The sequence below is a fragment of the Gopherus flavomarginatus genome, chromosome 19, assembly GCF_025201925.1.
Source record: "Gopherus flavomarginatus isolate rGopFla2 chromosome 19, rGopFla2.mat.asm, whole genome shotgun sequence".
NCBI classification, from domain to species: Eukaryota; Metazoa; Chordata; order Testudines; family Testudinidae; genus Gopherus; species Gopherus flavomarginatus.
Window position 1 is genome coordinate 6,258,985 of NC_066635.1, and position 19,468 is coordinate 6,278,452.

At 51.9% G+C, this 19,468-nt stretch overlaps 1 protein-coding gene across 1 annotated transcript in view; it reads left to right on the plus strand.

The window, feature by feature from the left end:
* Positions 1-19,468, plus strand: part of SRRM3 (serine/arginine repetitive matrix 3) — a 171,499-nt gene that overhangs the window by 49,507 nt on the left and 102,524 nt on the right. Inside the window, exon 2 of the mRNA XM_050929110.1 lies at positions 15,866-15,994. The gene's annotated coding sequence lies outside the window, so the exon portion shown is untranslated. The remainder of the gene's footprint in view (positions 1-15,865; positions 15,995-19,468) is intronic.

The window sequence follows — 19,468 nt, forward strand, 5'->3', positions numbered from 1 at the left end:
GACTGTCTAAGTCTGCATGTCACCAGCTCCAAGCCCCCTGGGAAATCCGCAGTCCTGCATTTGCTTATCCATGTCTGTCCCCACTAAACCCTGCCTCCAGCATTGGGGTATGCAGGGCAGCGGCCTGTGTAGGCAGCCTTGGCACGTCAGCTTCAGCAGAGCCACCTTGGCCAGGCGCTGGAGTAGGGCAGAGGTTCCTGGTGGGGTGGAAACTCCCTGCCCTTCCCAGTATGGCTTGGGGAGCTCTCCATAAAGGGACACGCTCTGAGTTCTCCAAGCCTCTTTTGGAGACAACGGGAGTCTTGCCTGAGTGAGGACCTCAGGAATGGCCCCTGTGTTCCTTTTGCCATGAAGTCACTGGCCCACCCCATTGGAGCAGCTGGTCTCCATTGCTTAGGATGGACAGGGTCGGGCAATAATTTGTGACACCTTCTGGGGCTTTTGATTTCTCTTGAGCAGCTGGTCGGGTGTGTGGGTCATGTCTCTTCCCCAGCTTCGTTAGCAGCCAACGCTAACGCCCGCCTAATTCTCTAATTACTAACCCTCTTCCTTGCCAGCCCTTAGCACCCAAAGACCAATCAGATTGTGAAGCATTTGACCTCTGCCAGCTCTGATCCTGGCAGGCCTTTTGCTTTGGATCTGTCTTTGTCCGATTCTCCGAGCAGCTATTTCCAAAGCAGACGAAAAATTAAAGCCATCTCCAAATGCGGCATCCATAGGGAGACCCAGGAGCAGCTGAGGCAGCTGCCCTCCATCCAAATAATCCTGCTCCACCCAACTGAGAGCTTCCCTCAGCTGTGGTGGCGTGCCGAGGCAGCTCATGGGGCAGCTGTGCCGAGGAGAACAGACTGACAGGCCACGCCGAGTGTTGCTGGGCTTGGTTCCGAGAGAGATGCAGGGCCCTTGAAGCAGTGGAGTTGGATCTGCTTACGCTGGGCCAGCTCCTCAGTGGGCGTCTATTGGCCTGGCTCCCCTGACGTCCGAAGAGCCAGTGCAGTGGTAGATACCAGGCCCAGGCTGTGAACAGAAAATAGGGCTCCTGGATATTTCTCCCGGAGAGAGAATTCCGCCAGCTCTAATTTCCCAGGTGGCGCCTCACCTCTCTGAGCCGCCCTGTCCTGCGGCCAAGGGCAGTTCCAGCCCCGCTGGCCCCTTCACACTGCACTCACCGCTCAGAGTTTATTGTGGAGGGTGTTGCCTTGGGCCTCTCTGAGCGCAAGGGCTCAGTCCTCTTCCTCCTCCCCCTCAGCCTTCTCTCTGTCTCCCCCATGCTCGCTCTTCCAGTCTCCCTTTCCCCCACTCTGTACTTCTGGGTGCATCCTACTGACATTGACTTGTGCATTTCCTTCCCTTCCTTGGGCCTTGGCTTCATTCCCCCCCTCTCTGTTACTCCATCTCTCCCCGCTTTCCCACTGCTCGCTCTCGGAATGGGCAGGAATTCCCTCTCCTGCACAGAAATTCCAGCTGCAGTTCCTTGGGGCTTGAGGCGTCTCACTTTTCCGGCCGTCTCCCCCCAGAGTCTGCCTTTCCGAGCAGGGAGTGTTTGTAAGAAGCAGTGAGTTCCCAGCCCAAGGTGCCCCGGTCCTCGTCAGTGTCTGGAGATGGGGACGTTGACGTCTGGGTGTCTTTAGCTCATGTAATTTGATATCGATTTTGGCTGCAGATGGCACGTGTCTGACTCCTCGTTATGTAACGGCACAAGGGGCTGGGAGCCGTTCTGCTGGGCTATACCTGCTCGCGTGGGAGGAAAACCCGCCTGATTATGCATTCACCCGAACTGCAGCTCTTCTCATCTCTTGGGCAAAAACACGTCCTTCCAAATGTCAGCACTCAGCTGATCAGCTTGGGGAGTTTCAAGTGGGGCTTTCACAGCTGAGGGGCACTGGGAAGAGAGGACATTTCACTACCCTTCCGTGTCCCTTTTGCGGCAGTCGGGCCCTGACAAGCCCGTCACAAGCCGGGGGGAAGGCGGAGTCCCCTTTCGCTTAACCGTAATTCCAATGATTAGTGATTGCCCTGCTGTAAGCCAGTGCAGGTCCTTCAATGTCAGCGAAGTGGGGCCTGCTTGCTCCAGGCCTGGATTTGGCCCTGGGGCTTCCCTGCAAGCAGCAGATGACGCATGAGTTGGGGCTGCAGCCTAGGGGTTGGGGCGCCGGTCTGGGGGCTGGAAGGCCTGTGTTGTAATCGTTGATCTGACCTGACCTTGGGCAGGTCGCCTCCCCTCTGTTTCTCCTTGCCGTGCTTTGTCCGTCTTGCCTCAGCTGTATGTGTAACCCACTGGGCCCTGATCCACCAAGGATGTGAGTCTGTTACAGCCCCAGGCTGCTAGCTCTGGAGCTGTCCAGCATTCTGGGGCTCTAATCTCAGATGCTTTAATAATCGAGAAGGGTCCCCTCCTTTTAAGCACCAGGGATCTCTGGTGACTAGTTGCCCTGGCAAGGGAAAGTATGAAGTACAAGGGAAGAGGGTTTGCAGTGAGACTCCATCCAGCGCTAGCTGCTTTCATGCCAGGCTCTCAAAGGGCTTTAAAACAGCTCATGGTTTAGTGGTCAGAGGCTGGGTCTAGCAATCAGGATTCCCAAGCTCTAGTCCCTGCTCTGCCACACACTTGGTGTGTGCCCGTGGGCCAATCACGTCCCTGCTCTGTGCCTCAGTTTCCCCTCTCTTTAAAATGGGGATGGTTGTATTTGGGGTGCGGTGGAACTTGCTCAGTGAATGCCTTTTAAAAAGGTTTGTGAGATGAAAGACCCAGCCATCCCGGCTGTATTCCAGCACCTGTCAGAGCATGGGATCAAAGCCACTAAATCACAGCAAAGTGAGCCCCAATGGGCAGAGGAGGGGCCATCGGACAGCAGTGGTGTGGTTTTTTCCAGCAGCCTCTCATTGCTGGGGATCTTCTGAGTGCGGGTGAAAGAGTCCAACAGGCTGTGATGACTCTGGGTCACAGAAGATAGAGATGCGGCGTCTCGTTAGAAAACCCAGCGTGTCTGCCTGCCAGCAAAGGGTTAACCTGCCATCTTCCCTTGTCCTGCCCAGCAGAAGTGATATCTCCCATCCTTATAAGTGCTCAGGAAACTACACTGGGCCAGGCCCTCAGCTGGTGTGAATTAGCTCCAGTGTAGGTAAAGCAACTGCACTGACTCGCACCTGCTCCGGCCGGGACCCTATTGATGTAAATCGTGCAGGAGCAGGCACCAGGAACACAGGAGTGCTGTCTGTAGGACCGTAGATGTCCGACGGCACAAGTGGGCTGTCCACATTTCAACCCTGGTTTGGCTGGGAGGGTAGCCACATGGTCGTAGAACCACCATGATCTCGGCCCAGCGAGATTACCTGGCTGGCTCCTTACAAAAGCAGCTTTGCCTCTCCTGGAACTGACACCTCATCATCTATCATTAGGAGTGGATCACATCCACCCTGATTGAATTGGCCTTGTCAACACTGGTTCGCCACTTGTGAGGTAACTCCCTTCTCCTCATGTGTCATCACAGATGCAGGCATTATATAACTTCCACTCCATGCATCTGAAGAAGTGGGTTTTTTACTCTCAGAAGCTTATGCCCAAATAATTCAAGGTGCCACCAGCCTCCCTTGTTGTCTTTGTGGATACAGACTAACACAGCTACCCCTGATACTTGACCTGATGCATCTGTGTTTCACGGATTTGTCCTGTCCAGGCTGCAAACAAAACCCTGCTAGAACACAGATGCCCCTCACTGTCCCTGGCCTCCATGGGCTAGTGTAGACAGCCCCTAAATAGAGTCATGCTGTTAGGGCTCAGTCTGGAACCCACTGAAACCAAGAGGCACTTGCATTGACTCCCATGGGCTGAGCCTGCGAGGACAATTTCAGTGAGGGCTGAGGGCGCAGGATTGGGCCTTTCGAGAGCTTTGGGGCTAGAGAGAATAAGCCAAGGCCAATTGACAAAGCAGCCTGCTAGCCACCCTCTCCTCGCGGGCACCCACCAGCCATGCATGCCCATGGCGTTTGAGAGGGGCAGTTGAAGCACTACCCTGGGCAGTGACCGCTCGAGTGCTCCAAGGCCACTGGCCAGGTTTCCATCTCCGAGACACGGAAGACCAGCAAGGCCAGGAGGCTCGATACGGGCGGGGAGAGGGCTGGATGGGAAGGATTTGTAGCTGATCTACTTGAAGCAGCCTCTTACCATGACCTTTCGAAAGGGGGAATTAACACAGCTCCGTGGAATGTTGCCTGCCACTGTCATGAACTGAATCAGGCCTGTTAAGGATGAGCAGCACCCGAACTGCTACATTTGAGATGTTCTTCCCTTTCCAGCCAAAAGAAATCCAGGAGGATTTATAAGCAAAGTACGAGCCTGGTGCTCTCAGCACTGGGCAGACCGGACTGCTTTTGGGTGCCCCATTGTAACAAGGCCTGTGGGCCAGAGGCAGCTGCAGGGGCTGGCAGACGCATTTTGATCAGGTCCCCTTGTCGGTAGCCTGCCCTGTCAGCACAGCCTGATTTCGGCACTGGGATGCCATCCAATCCATGGCAGTGAAAGAGAAGCTTGTGTCCTGCTGCTTACCAGAGAAGATCATGTCTCATAGACTTATAGACTGAACAACAGAGGAGCTGAAGGGCTCAATTAAAGGACACACTTGCCTTTCTTTCTGCACATTATGAGATGATTGTGCAACGTAACCAGGGACTGGATAGCAATATTCTGACAGCTTCATAAAACACAACACTGTGTATATTAATGTGACATCTGTCATCCCGAGTGTCCCCAGATGCTTCCGAGAGAATTAGCCCTACAGTCATCCGAGGAGAGAGGGGACGGGAAAGCATCTAGGTGATATTGAAAAGGGCAGGTGATTTTAACAGAGGCACAGGGCCCCACTGAATCTATAAAGACCTTAAATAAGGACATTAATTAATTAACAGATGAGCTCGCACATCCCAAGGCTGATTGGCCAAGTTTTTTGGGCCTGGATGCTCAGAGATATTTAGGCACTGTGACAAAGTTCCTCCTCTACCTTGGTGGGTCCTGCGCTTATTGGCAGATTTGCTCACCTCAGTGATCTTCCCCACAGTCTGGATCAACTCCTCCTGTGTCTGATCAGGAGTTGGGAGGCTTGGGGGGGAACCCGGGCCCGCCCTCTACTCCGGGTTCCAGCCCAGGGCCCTATGGATTTGCAGCTGTCTATAGTGCCTCTTGTAACAGCTGTGTGACAGCTACACCTCCCTGGGCTACTTCCCCATGGCCTCCTCCAAACACCTTCTTTATCCTCACCACAGGACCTTCCTCCTGGTGTCTGATAACACTTGTACTCCTTAGTCCTCTAGCAGCACACCCTCTCACTCTCAGCTCCTTGTGCCTCTTGCTCCCAGCTCCTCACACACACTTCATCTCCTCTGGCTCCTCCCCATCTGACTGGAGTGAGCTTTTAAAACCCAGGTGCCCTGATTAGCCTGCTTTGATTGGCTGCAGGTGTTCTAATCATTCTGGCTGCCTTAATTGGTTCTAGCAAGTTCCTGACTACTCTAGTGCAGCCCCTGCTCTGGTAACTCAGGGAACAGAAAACTACTCACCCAGTGACCAGTATATTTGCCCTCTACCAGACTCCTGCACCCCACTGGCCTGGGTCTGTCACAGTGCCTATCACTCGTGGGCCTCAGTGACTAGTGATTTCAAGGGTGCTCCACCCAGGGTGCCCTAAAGCGCCCCGAGTTTCAGAGGGTGAACGCTCAAGCGCCTTCTGAAATTAAGGCCCTTTCAAAGCATCTCAGGTTGGGTGCCCAGAATCACTAGTCATTTTTGGAAACCTTGGCCAATGGGGTGGAGAGTCGATGTCGCTGGGAACCATGGAATGCTTGAGCAAACAGGGAGAGAAGGTGGGTGTGGTATCTGAAGGGCTGGATGGATACACCACGGAGATATGTGAACACCATTTATAACTGGCTCCAGAGAGAGAGAAGAAACCAGGAAAGCTGATAGCAGGTGGAGACAGATTTGTCCTCCTCCCCTTTGGAGTTACACTGTGGAGACTGCTGGCTGCAGGATACTGGCTCAGATGGGGGAAGGGACTTGGGAAACACCAGTTGCAGGAGATGAATTGAGCCCGAATTGGGATTTCAGCTGAGGCAGCGTCTAGAGAAGGGTGGATGCTGGCAATGCTGGGCTGCAGCCGGAACTGAGGAGACTGAAGGTGACTGGGGTGCGCTTTGTCTGTCTGATCACCAAACAAAAAGCATCACGTTCCTCTTGGTGATCCATGGATGGGGAGGGGAGAGGATGAGTCTGGAACCCCCTCTGCAAAGCATGTGCATTGTTCTCTGTGGTAATTTGCAGGGAAAACGGGCTGGGCCCTGCGGAGGAAAGGTCCAATAGATGGAGGAAGCCCAGCCCACTGAGCGAGAGATCTGCAATGCGTGCAGTCCACCTGGGATCTGCATAACAGGGTGAATGGACAGAGAGTGCAAGATCTGAGCCTATCCTGTTGGCCAAGTGCTGGGGAACGGAGGGTACGCCCAGAGAGGCCAGCTTGTGATGAGATGATAGCTAGCCCCTCCCGCTGTGTGGCTGCCCTGTACAGAATCGCTTTTCTCCCTCTCTGCATTAGATAACCTATCTAGACTATAGCGAGGCAGTAGCCACTCTGTGCAGCTAGTTTATACCACGCTCCCTCTGTATCTTAGTGCCATTATCTATAAACAATCCTGGAGACAATGATAATTAGTAATTATTTATTCCTTTGTATTGCAGTAGTGCCTAGCATCCCTGGGTGAAAACCAGGGCCCCATTGCGCTAGGCACTGTCCAGACCCATAGTGAAAGACAGTCCCTGCCCCCAAAGAGCTTTGCAGCTACAGCCCTGATTCAGTAAAGTATTTAAGCACCTCCTTTACTGAATTGGGGTCTAAACATACAAAAGAGACAAGGTGGGAGAAAGGCAGTATTGTCTTTATAGTACAGATGGGGAAATTGAGGTACAGAGCAATTAAGTGACTTCACCAAGATCACACAAGGTGGCTGTGGCAGAGCCTGGCAGCTGTCTGGCAAAGGATTTCCATTGCATAACATTAAGCTTCTGTTTCTTAAAGAGAAGGACGCTTCCTCCTTGTAGAACAGGTGGGGTAGGAAGCGTCCAGGAGTGTACAAAGTGTTTTTCAAGAGCTGAGTGAAGGTCTGTTGTACGCTCTATGCTGCATTAAACTAAAATGACTCTGCAAAATGTCAATCCATTAAATGTGGAATTCACTGGGTATTTAAGCCTAATGGACTAGACAGGATGTGTGTCGCTGGAGACGTGGCAGTATTATCTTGGGTTGTTCGTTTCCTTTATACCCCCATCTGGATCTGGGCCCCTCCCGCACGCGGCTCTCTAACGATGACTCTTTTCTGCTGCTGCCCATGGCTGCGCAGAGCGTTCACACGTCAGAAATTTCAGCTCCGTACCAGTTCCCTTGTAGTGGGGCGAGGTCCAATGCACTGATGGCTGCTCTTCCGGGAGCTAAACTAACAGAGATCTCGGGGCCTGGAAAACATTCCAATGTCAACCCAACTAGCGCTACCTGAGGTTGAGGCTTGATGCACTGAAAGCATCTGGTAATTTTATTGTGTTCCAGTGATGAGTAATAACTACTGAAGGCCTGGATCATGTTGCAGGCTTTCTAATGGGGCAAGGGCATCTTTGCAGTAACTGGTATCATAAGTGCCATGCTATGATGGTCTTGCCAGCCAGCTCTTGTGATTTATTTTCCAGTAACAGTTGTATTGGGTGCTGTACATGCATGTCGAAGAGACATTGTCTAAACACACAAGACAAGGAAGGGGGACCTATGGCCTGGAGAGAGCAAGTGGTTTGCTCATGGTTATTAAAACGACGCACTGCAGAGCTGTGAAGGATGGTGTGGTGGTCAAGGTGCTCTTTGGAGAGCTGCATTCCAATTCCTGACTCTGCCACAGACTGCCCGTGTGACCTTTGGGCAAGTCACTTAGCGGCTGCCTGCCTCATTTTCCTCCATCTGTACAATGGAGATAACAGCCCTGCTCTGCCTCCCAGCAGGGCTGTGAAGATAAATACATTAAAGATTGTGAGGTTTTCAGATCCTATGGTGCCTTAGATCTCCTGAGCCCCGGTCATGTGCTTTCTCCCCCAGACCATGGCTGTAAGAACTGGCATTGCTTGAGTGACTGCAGTGGTGGGGATCAGCTGAGTAATACTTCTCTGCTGTCCTCTGGGATGGAAAAAGCCTAACTGATACCTCTCCCACCCTGGGCCTGGGTATCTCTCAGGTCTCTAGGAAACAAGAATGATGATTTGTGAAAAATGGGGTGGTTTTGGCATTTGGGTTTTTGCCCTGATGTGGCAAAGACACTGCAACATTTTTCACCAAAAAAATGAGATAGAGTGTGCCCAGAACTCCCTTGGCAGGCCTGATTCAGAGCTGGTTCTCCCATGTCCCTGGTGAGTGCCTCAACCACCATGCTCTTGCTCAGAGAATATTTAATCCAACCCAGCAGGAGGCAGTCCAACCCAGTGGTAGCCAATTGCTGCTTGGCTGGGGCTCTCCCACATGACCTCTGGGCCCAGCTTCAAGTTATGCTGCTCCAGCTCAGGGGTAGCAGGGACTTGAACCTAGGTCTCCCACATTCAAGCGGAGTGCCCCAGCTGATTAGCTCTGGGCGGGGGCTTGCCTTCTGGATTTGATAATAAATTCCTGGTCCTAACAGACCTTCCTGGCAACAGTTGTCCTAGATTCACAGATTGCAAGGCCAAAAAGGGGCCCTTGGGATCATCTCGTCTGATCCCCTATAGAGCACAGGCCAGAGAACTGCCCCCAAAATAATTCCTAGAGCAAACTGATACATGGCTGTGAAAAGTTTCAGTTCTGATGAACTGAATAAAAAATGTTTGATCCCCACATCCCCCCTGATCTTTAGAGACCAGCCATAGCCCTGTATTTTGGAGGAACTGAACCCATGGCCAAATGTATTGCATGCTGCCTGGTGATTCAGTGCCCACTCTGTAAGCCATTCCCCTAGGGATAGGGGGCTCAGTCTGAGCCAGCGCCGTTTATGGCTGCATTCTGCCGTGATGGTCGCTGCGGGGATTGCGACCATTCCGTTTTCTGTGTAGCTGCTCCCTGGCTGTTTAGAGCAGCATTGCATTCATGGTGGTTTTATGTTCCATTGTTTTCATGTCTGCACCTAAACCTTCAGTGCTGTTATTACCTATTATTATTATTACTCCTGTCTGGGTATGTTTTCCCCTATTGTCCTAAACTGCCTATAAAAATCCAACAGAGCCTTTCAAACAAGAGAAGAAAGGAACACAGAAATACCGGCACAGAATGAGCGTCGGTGATGCTGCCCCTCCCACAGCCCAAATGCAGGGCTCTGGCAGCAGAAAAAACCATTGTTAAATGACATTGCAGTAGTGCCCAGAAGACCCAAGTGAAATTAGAGCCCCCACTGTGTGAGGTGCCATATAAACACAGAGTAAGAGACAGCCCCTGTCCCGAAGAGTGTACAGTCCATGCAAATGAACGGTGGGAGAGAACGGGGCGGCACCAGGCATCAGCACACCAAGCGCATGCCTGGGGCGGCAAGCCAAGGGGACCGCCTGCCGGTCGCGCTGAGGGCGGCAGTCAGGCTGCCTTCAGTGACATGCCTGCCGGAGGTAGGCTGGTCCCGCGGCTTCGGTGGTAATTCGACTGCGGGTACACTGAAGGCGCGGGACCGGCGGACCTCCCACAGGCGCGCCGCCGAATCCACATTACCGGCAGACCTCCCACTGGCGCACCGCTGAATCCGCGTTACTGGCGGACCTCCCACAGGCGCGCCGCCAAATCCGCATTAGACCTGGCGGACCTCCCGCAGGCATGCTGCCGAATCCGCATTAGACCTGGCGGACCTCCCGCAGGCGTGCCGCCGAATCCGCATTACCAGTGTATCGTCTGCTGACATGCCGCCGAATCCACATTACCGGCGGACCTCCCACTGGCATGCCGCCGAAAGCCGTCTGACCACTGTGCTTCGGGCGGCAAAATACATAGAGCTGCCCCTGGGACAGAAAACAGAGTGGCCGTGACTAGAAATGATAGAAACTGGAATTTCTGTCCTGCGGGAGAAGGGTGATTTCAAAATTTGTTTTCATCCTGAATTGGGAAGGAAAGTCAAAATCTTGAAATATTTTGTGGAATGAAACAGTCCAAAAATATTTTCTTATGATTTTATCATTTCCACCTTTGTTATAAAGTCAGCCCACAGCATTTAGATTATTTCCCACAGAAATGTTGACAGTGTCTCTGGGTTCCCATGGAATGGGCATGCCCTACCCCAAAGCTGCTTCACTGGAAATTTTCAACCAGCTGTAGATGTGACTCACCCCAAGGTTGCCCGGCAGTTCAGTGGCAGAGGCAGGACCAGACCCCAGCTCTCCACGTTGAGTGGTTTATCCACTGAACCCCACTGGCTCTCGATGCTGCTACTTGACATCGAGGCAAGTCCATCCCTGGGGTGACTCCTGGATGTCACCAAACTTACACTGGGGGGGATTTGGCCCCCACCTACTAGCCTGGTTATTGGATGGCCCAGGGAGTGCGAGCTGATTATTTCAGTTCCGTTCCCACTGGGCAGTTTGTAGATTGATAGATGTGAAGGCCAGGAGGGACCATTATGATAACTTAGGCTGTCTTCCTGCATAACACAGGCCAGCGACCTCTGCAGCGGGAGGGGAGCAGGCGAGGTTGCTGCACATCAGAGTTGAGATGCAGTGACCTCGTTTGCTGCTGGGGGTAGGAAACATGAGCTGTATCTGCCCAGGTCCAACCAGTGTAATACACCCGGGTTCATTGCCGGTAGGAAAAACCTCTCATCGGTTAAGAATACCCATTCTCCTGCCGATCACCTCTAGCGCCTGGACAGCAAGAGAGAGCGCAAAGGGCCAGAGCCTCTGACACTGTGAATCGACATAGCTTCATTGAAATAATCATCTCCATTGAAGTCATAGGAGCTATGTGGACTTACTTACGCCACTGAGGATCTGGCCTGTCTGAGGGATATAGCCCTTATGGTATGTCCACACTGCAGCGTAAGCCAGGGTTCGAACCCGGGCTCAAGCCTAACCCCCTTACATCTACACACATTGCACTAACCCAGGACTCAGTCCCAGGAGCCCACGGGGTGGAGGGTATGAGCCTGAATCAAGCTGGGACCCAGCGTTCAAGCTCTATTGCTCTGCAGTGTAGACATAGCCGCCCTGGACATGGCTATTGGAGTCCTCCCAAAGTATCCCACAGGCCGACTTTCTTTGTCCTCCGCACAGTCAAGTTTTCCCAAACTGCTCCATGAACAAAGAGCTAAAGAGGCCACCTTTTGGGAGAGTGCTGAGAAGTCTGGGAGACGGGTGGCTGGACTTGGGCCTACATAATGCAATGTAGATGCTGGAGCCCCAGGTTGGGACCCAGGGTTCAACAATTCCTAACTGAGTGTAGACGTTCAAGCCTTATGTTAACAAACCCAGGGTCTGCTAACTCACCTTCTACCAACCCTGGGCTTACACTGCCGTAACCTGAGGCTGGCCTTTGTCAGCTGACTCAGGCTATGAGGCTGTTTAATTGCAATGTAAACATTCAGGCTCAGGCTGGAGTCCGGGCTCTGGCACCCCACATCAGATCCTAGGGCTCAGGTTCCAACCTTAGCCCGAGGGTCTACGCAGCAGTATTGGAGCCCCATAACCCCGTGAGCTCAAGTCAGCTGATATGGGCCAACCATGGGTGTTTAATTGCAGTGTAGACATACCCTTAGAGACCTAGGCAAACCCTGGCAAGCATCAAATCAAACCCTGTATTAAAGGTATAAGTGTCTGTCTGTGTGTGTGTCTGTGGCAATGTCACATCATTTCCCGATGTCTCCCTTGCCTTCCAGCCTAGTGACAGTTGTGTTCTACAGGCGCCGTGCGAGCCAGATGTTGATGAACATCTGAACTGGCTTCAGGAATGGCTGCCCTAAATGTTAATCAGCACGATTCCGTTCACTTGGCTGCTCTCCGAAGTTGTGGCAGGTTTTCTGTTGAAAGGAGGCCGGGTCTGTGTTTGGAATTAGCTGCCACACTGATTTGCTAACGGGATTTGGGCTCATAACTTCCTGGAACTGGTTTTCCATGCTCCCTCTGCGTGGGTTTTTAAGGAGACTGGGTAAGGAGTGATTTAATGCACGACTGGCCTCTTGCATACAGAGATGTGATGTCTTTATTTTAAAAACCGGACAGTGATAGGAAGAATCTGGGGCTTAAAAGTATACATGCTAATGCGAGTAAGGAGGTAATAAATAGTGCAGGCTGGAAATTGGTACAGTGAAGTGTCCGCTCATCAATCCATTCCTGGCTGCCGGCTCCCCCATCCCTTGCTCTTTCAGACTTGGGCTCTGCCATGACACCTCAGTCCCAGCCCAACCCACAACCCCTGCTAGCCCATTCCTGGCCTCTGCACATACACCTAGATCTGCCAACGCCCCTCGATCCTCCACTGCATCCCCCCACTAGCACAGCTGCACGCGAGCAGAGGCTGCCAGCTCTCATGCTCTGCACAAAGAGGGAACGAAGCACAAGCCACCAATCTCCTGTCCCCTCCGGCCATCTAGGGCTGTATTTGGATCCTGGCCTGCCCAGCTAGAAGCCTGGTGTCTTGTTGATCAGAGAAAGTGAGGCCCTGGTTAAAACCCCATTCAATTGCAGGAATGACCCACGAGCGCAGCCCTGAGCAATCTCCATCCTCCCTGCTACGAAACAGGGATCCACCAGCCCCCCGCACCCCCCGGCTCGTGCTGCAATGTGTAAGGTGGCACCTGTCTGGGACAGCTCTGGGAGCCGAGCAATAGCAGGCCCTGTCCCCGGCCCCGGCCATCTCTTCTCCCGTCAAGTTCCCAAGGCGTTTAGACCATCTCTCTTGCTTACACCCACCAGTTGCTCCAACGATAGCCGCTGTGTCTGGATGTCTGGTGTCACTGGAAGGTTGAAAGCCACCCCGGTCCCATAGGAGTGAACAGCCTGGGCAAGTCGCCCTGTCACTGCGTTAAATGATCTGACTGGCGCTAAACCAGCCCCAGCTGCATTGCTGAGCTGGGAGGAGCACAGTCGTTTGGCTCTGCATTCCCCTTGGGCTAAATTAGCCAAGACGGATGAAATTAGAGACACCATCCAGAGCACAGGCAAGTGCCCCAGTTATTGGGTCTAGGCCAGGTGTGCAGTCTGTGTCTGTGCAGCTTTGCTGGCTCTGTTGCCCTTGGACTTTCTGTGCAAGGATTTGCAAAGGGCAGGGAGGGAAAGAGATGCTTGCAGAGCTCCTTGGGAGATGGGCCAGTGGTGAGGAGTCAAAGTGGGGTTTGGGGTGGAGGTTGACAGCTTGCGACCCCTCATGTAATAACCTCATGTCCCCTGAGGGGTCCCAACCCCCAGTTTGAGAACCCCTGCATTAGACACATAAAAACCATGACCTGAAAGTGGTCACGGTTTCAAGCTTTTCCCTTCAACCATGAGGGCTAAAAACCTTTTTATTACTGACACCCAAGATTCTTATGTAATTCCCTGACTCCAGGGGCTGGGGATTTAAGAAAAGCCCCAAAGATTGCCAGTCTCTTGATAAAAACCCTCCATACCAGTGGGAGTAACGGATTCACCAGCTAACCCTTGAGCAGCTCCCCAGCGGACTGGGTTTTTGTTACTGGCTTTTCTCTGACAGGAATGTCAATATGAAAAGAAGCGGGCATCTTCCCTTAAGCCGACGCTAGCCTGGCTTGTTAACACCTGCCATAGCAAGATCTCTAGGCGCTTTGCAGGCCACCAAACTGCCCACTAACCCCTGTGAATCAGGTCAGGACATGTTATCTCCATTTTACAGAGGAGGAAACTGAGGTACAGGGAGGTTTAGCCACATATCCAAGATCACCCTGTGAATCAGGGACAAAGCAAGGACTCTCCATTTTAGGTGGTCGTTGACACCAGAGCCATGTGAGAACAATGTGGATATAAAACTCTACTGGATCAGATGGCAGAATTTGGCCCCCACTTTGCATGGTTGTGAATGAGGGTGTAATGGGATGTGGGGTGTGGGAATGTCTAAAGAAACATAAAAGAAACCCCTTATTTGTCAGGGTTTTTTTTTTTAATTTTAATTCTCATGATTTTTAAGTCAGTTTCATGATTTTGGGGGGCTTGGCTCATGATTTATCAGATATTTGGGGTTGGCAGTGCTGGGCTACACAGCAGTCCCGTGTTTCTAGGGGGACTGCTTACATGAGTATTCAGCAGCGTAACCAAATGGGTCCCAAGCTAGCCCAAAATAAACAGACCAGAGGTGCAAACAGAACCTGTGGTTTAATGGCTGCCCCTGGGCTAAGACAAACAGACCCTGAGGCTTGTTTGGACTTCTCAATGGATCCATTTCCCGTGACACACGGACACCCCTGCGTGTGGTAGAACTTTGGCCTCCCACACTAAAAGTTAATCCATGCGATTTTCAGATGATAGATTAAAAAAAAGTTGGGAGATTTGGAGAAAAACATCCGATCTTGGTTCAGGAAGGCCCCGTTTGCAACACAGACACCTGGCAGGAAGACAAGGCTGGACTAATGAACAAGGCATCCAACATTGTTATAACTGGGGTGGAAATCACCTGCTGTGATTGTGATGAACTGGGAATGTTCTTAATGTTTTCTCTGAGTACTGTGTTGGTGCCTCAGTGTCCCCATGGCAGTTCTTAAGTATCTGGCAGAGCAAAGGGCCAGTGCACCTAAATGCCTGGCACTCTGTCTCCTAGCAACTCCCCTTCAAAGGTGCCAGCTGAAGATGTTGGAGACAAAGGGATCAGGTGATCTCTTGGCCCGGGAAAGGAGCTGAGCAGAGAGGAGGGGCTGAGGGGGTTGTTAGGCTGGAGCTGGCTGAGGTTGAGGAGTGGAGGGCAGATGTGAGGGGTCTCGCTCACTGCCCCCCAGAATGGACCCGGCCGAGGGGTCCGGTTCGCTGTATCTACAAGCTCTGTTTTAGATCCTGTTCCTGTCATCGAATAAACCTCTGTTTTACGGGCTGGCTGAGTCACGTCTGACTGCAAAGTGGGGGCGCAGGACCCGGTGGCTTCCCCAGGACCCCACTGGGGCGGGCTCGCTGTGGGAAGCGCACGGAGGGGCAGAGGATGCTGAATGCTCCAAGGAGAGACCCAGGAGGTGAAGCCGGGTGAGCTTCTTGCCCGGAACAAGTCTGCTCCAAGGGAGAGGAGGCTCCCCAAAGTCCTGACTGGCTTGGTGGGGAGCAGTTCCAGAGCATCGCCCGGTGACTCCATGACAATGATTAATGCTGCTGCTTGGGATTCAAAACATGTTTAACCCACTGTGAAACTGACAGCTAAGAAAGTTCTTCTCCGCTGGGGCTGGGTGGAAGGGGAGGGGAGGGTCTGACTCCCACTCTGGAAGATGAGGATTGCCCGTAACTGGGCAGCAATGGGATGATGCTCTATATTACTATCTCATGGCCTTTCCTTCCAGAAGCTGCAATGGGATGTTGGCTTCCAGGCTGTGTTATGGGGGACTGGATCTTTAAGGGCTGAGCTTCCCAGTCAGAGAGACTGGACGAGATGCCTTGAGGCTCTGGTTGTTAGGCACAACTGGTTGTAAGTGGACGCAGAATAAAGCAGATCTCTGGCAAGTGCCTTCAGCACAGAGTGATCCCGGAGAGCCACACGGGCCTCACTTCTACCTTCTGATCATTGGCAGGCGGCTGCACTGGGCAAAGGGCTGGCCGCTGACATGGAGAACGGGCAGGCAGTCGGAGGGCGATGGGTGGGGGAAAAGGAGAATTCCAGCTGCTCTGGAATTAACAGGGTTCTTCTATCTACCTTTCTCCCAGGCATTGAAACCAGCAGTGCTGGACCGGTCAGGCTTCCATAGGAAAAGTTTGCTGCTGGCAAGAAGATCCCAAACTGAGCTGGCTAGGACTGGAGCCGTGCAGCGGCCGATGGACTGTGCCCTCTGAGAGGTGAGCCTGGGCCTGGGCAGTCGTAGGGTGGGTGTGTTGTTGTATCTTACTAGGGTGGTTCTTTGGCTGCACCGAAGTCAAGTGAAATTTAGCCCCTAACATCAGTGGGGCCTGGATTTCACCCCAGGTCTGTGGAGAGAGGCTCTGTCCCTTGTAAAACACCAATCAGAACTCAGCCCGTAGCAGGAATGGAGAAAGCTGGGCTTGTGGTCGAAGTGCGAGACTGGGCCTCTGGAGATGTAGGGTCACTGCAGCTCTTGAATTCCTTGTGTGTCCTCAGGCATGTCGCTTAGTCTCGCAGTTTCTGTCTGTAAAAAGGGGTAATAATCTTCCCTGTGTTAATTTAGAGTGTAAATTCTTTGGGGCAGGGAGTGTTTCAATGTATACGTACAGCACCTAGCACTGCAGGGAATTCTCGCCCACATGCTCAAGGTCTAACTGATCACTGTATTTGAGGTCGGGAAGGAATTTTCCCCTAGGTCAGGTTGGCAGAGACCCTAGGGTTTTTTCGCCTTCTTCTGCAGCATGGGGCTTGGGTCACTTGCTGATTTAAACCTAGCGCTGCAGGGAGCTGCACTTGTTTAGGCGTATTGAGTTGGTACTATAAGGTGAGGAATGATGATAACCTGTCAACACTTCATTCCTCACCGGGACACCCGTCCCCCCAGTGTGTCATGACCCTGTGCTGCGCTAGTGTAAATGGTGAGTTCTCTGTAACGTGAAGCGTTTAAACCATGCTTTGAGGATTCAGTAACCCAGCCAGAGGTTCTGGGTCTATCACAGGAGTGGGTGGGTGGGTGAGGATCTGTAGTCTGCGATGTCCAGGAGGGTCAGACTAGATCATCATGATGATCCCTTCTGACCTTAAAGTCTAGGAGTCTATTTGTCAAAACTGATCCTTTTCCATGAACAGTTTCAACCAATTGGCATCCCCCAGCGAAAAAATGTTTAGTCTAAAAATTCCTGACCCGCTCTAGGGATAAATTCTCCCCTCCACTGCTAAAGCCCCAGGCAGAATCCCCCCGGGTGGAGGCACTGCATATGCCAACTGGAAGCGCCTCTACGTTGCCAGCTGCCATTGTAAACCTTGGCACATGGGGCAAGCTAGTGTGAGAGGGGTATTGCCAGAGTCCCAGAGGCAGCTCTTGGGGGACAACTGCAACTTAGAGCAACCCCTGGCTATTCTAACTGGTGCTGCCCCTCATCCCATCAAACACTGCAGGATTCCCCTCTGCTCGCTAGAGCCAGAGATTTCAAGGCTGGAAGGGACTGTTCTGATCATCTGTTCTGACCCACTGCAGAACAGCAGCTGGAGAATTTCAGGCAGTGGTGATGGCGGTTACATCTGTGATCCCCAGTCAAGGATGGGGCCCCGCTGTGTTGGGTGCTGCACGGACAAATAGCACAGAAGCTTGCCCAGGAAAGCTTGCCGGCAAGGAGTCAGAAATGTTGGGCTGGAGGGGACCTCAAGAGGTCATCTAATCCCACCCCCTGCATGCAGGATGAAATATCTGATCAGACAAATGGGGAAGAGGTGAATGGGAAGATGTGGTAACAAAATGAACAGAGTTTCACAGAAAAACAGACGTCTCCTTGATCCTTTATATATAAACCTAAACCAGCCCCGCACAGCCTCAATTATCTGAGCCTAATTTAACCCCGATTCCCTCTTATCTGAAACAGGGTCACAGCTGCCCACGCCCGTGAATTGCATTGAACCTTCGCTCAATTATCCAACACCTCTGTTATCCAGAGTTGTCCACTGTGGCATCTGGGGCAATCAAAGCAGTGCTGTGTTCATGCACATGAGCCCCTCCGCAGAGCTACCCTGCTAGCATTAAAATAAACAACGGCGCAGATTTGCCAGCTAATGGTTATCACATTGATCCTGCAGGAAGGGGCTTCCTAGCAGGCTCTGGCTGCCAGCTGAGTGGATAAATGCTGCCCCGTAACCAGATATATGCATAATCTTGTCTGACACGGCCAGTCCAGTGCTTGAGTGTCTATGTTCTTACAACGGACAGTGCTAGCCCCATAACTGCTCTGGGACACCCGTTCAGCAGAACTTCTCCTGGATCACAAACGCCAACATCTGGATGAAATACACCGAAATGCCCCATCAGCTCTGGTGCCCACACAATGTCCTTTGGCCAGAACCTGCAGTTTTCTCCACCGTTTCCTCAAACCCGCTCTGGAAAAATCCCCAACCTGTCTTTGACAGATAGGCCCCAATCCCCTCCCCCAGGCCACATTAGAAATTCCTTCAGCTCTTGTTGAAGTGGTTCTCATCCCGCCTACCAGAGTACTCCACCAGAGCGCTTTCAGCTCACGGCTCCCCCAAACTGCCTTGTGATAATGCAGCCTCCATACTCAGCCATTACTGGAAGGGAAGGCATAGGGTAGTTTTATACCATTCAGATTACAACCCCTTTACTCATATCAGGGAGCACTTCCTAAAGTGATTCGCATGCATCTATCTATCTATCTCCATGTGTCCCAAACTAGCAAGCTATCCCTATGTTTCCACTTCCATCTATCTATCTGGTTATCCCCATATGTCCCAATCTAGCCAACTAGTATGAAAAATATTATGGAAATATCATCTGAATTATTTTACTGCTCTGAATCTCCATGTCTTGTTCTCTCACTGTTTGTGGTAAATAATAACATAATCTAAATTTCTTTGGGCAGGGGCACTATGCAAAGTAGAACACGGTACTGTGGAGTAGCATCAATATTTCATAATCAGACTTCAAAGCACGTTACCAAGTGGGTACGTAGCCTTAGGCTTGACATGGGAATTAATTCAGGGAAATCCAAAGGCCTGTGTTTTGCAGGAGGCCAGACTAGATGATCACAGTGGGTGTGTCTGGCTTCAGAATCTGAGTTGTTCCCATTTTACTGATGAGATAACAGAGGCTAAGAGAGGGGAAGTGACCAGGCCAAGGTGCCACAGTAAGTCAGGGCATGGCCAGGACCACATTCCATGTCTCTTGAATCCTAGTCCCTGGCTTGTTGTTATTTGTATTCCAGCAGTAAGCAGAGGCCTCAGCTGAGACTGGGGGCCCACGGTGTTAGGTGCTGTACATAAACAATCCTGCAGTCTAAAAAGACAAGGTGGATGCAGGGCAGGAGAAAGGAAGTGCTACTAACCCCATGTTACTAATGGAAAAATAAGTAAGAACATTTTCAAAAGTCTTGAAATGACCGAGGAGCCTAAGTGCCATTTTCAAAAATGAGCCGAAGTTGCACTGAAAGTCAGTGGGACTTAGCCTCCAGGGGGGCAGATTTTTAAAGGTATTTAGGTGCCTAAAGATGCAGATAGACTCTTAATGGGGCATTCAAACCCCTGAGGCACCTAATTCCCCTTGAAATCTTTTGGAAATGGCACTTACACTCCTAAGTCACTTGGGGTCAAATTTTCAAGAGTGCCCAAATGATTTGCCCAGCGTCACAGAGGAATCTTTGGCCAAG